Here is a 1007-nt window from a genome sequence, read left to right as displayed (position 1 = left end):
AGAGAGAGAGAGAGAGAGAGAGAGAGAGAGAGAGAAGAGAAAAATAAAAGAAGAAAAAAAAGGGAGTCTAGGGTTAATAATAAAGATCTTCCCTCTACCACCAAATACTAACCAGAGGTGATTCATGGCTCGAACAGAACCTCCACTGCAAGGCAGCTTCTCAACAGCCTAACTTGTCTCATCTTGTTATTTATTAGGAGCCGGGTGGGGGAGGGACTGAGGGCGACCTGCTTTCTCTGCTGCAATGCAGTTGAACAATCTTTCACTTTGCCCACATTAAAAGCCCTGAATAATGTTTATAAAATGTTAGGGAATCCCGGTAGGTTTCCTATTTAACAAGCCATGTATGACAAATCACAGTGTAATGTACTACGTTCTTAATCTTTAATTAGAATGTGAATATCTGCTAGAAACGCTGTTAACTTTGACACGTTAAATCTTCTGGTTAAAGTGTCTTACAGGAAGAGCAGAGATGAAACACTGTAACAATCTCCCCTTCTCTCCATTCACCCAGACGGTTGGGGAAAGATGATAACATCTTGTAATACCTGCTCTGTAGTAATTAATCGCTGTGGTATTTAGGACCATTCAAGTAGACAAATATGACAGAGACAGGGACAATTAGAAACCTCGTTCAAGCTACATTAACTTTTCCAGCTATTACAGCACGGCAGCTCAAGTTTGCTTGTAAAAGCTGCAGAGGGATTGCTATGCATTAGCCGTGCGATTATTAATGAAAGAAAAGGAGAATTGTGTTTATTGTAGTTTGAAAATTGCAAATAAATTTCAATTATCTGCTATGTCATTTTGTTAAACATGCACTCTGGAAATGCCTTTGTATTCTAAATCATGAGCTACTTAGAACAAACTAATACTAGAGCCCCTCGGGGAGGACAGCAATATTTTTGTAGAACTGGGCTTTTTTTTTCTTTCTTTTTCTTTGGTAGAGGAAATTGGAGATGGGCAAAACTATCTGAATGGGCTATTCAGGTGGGAAGGTCTATAGT

The sequence above is a fragment of the Mastomys coucha genome, unplaced genomic scaffold (genome assembly GCF_008632895.1).
Source record: "Mastomys coucha isolate ucsf_1 unplaced genomic scaffold, UCSF_Mcou_1 pScaffold14, whole genome shotgun sequence".
NCBI lineage: Eukaryota > Metazoa > Chordata > Mammalia > Rodentia > Muridae > Mastomys > Mastomys coucha.
Note: the sequence above shows the minus strand (reverse complement) of the source record.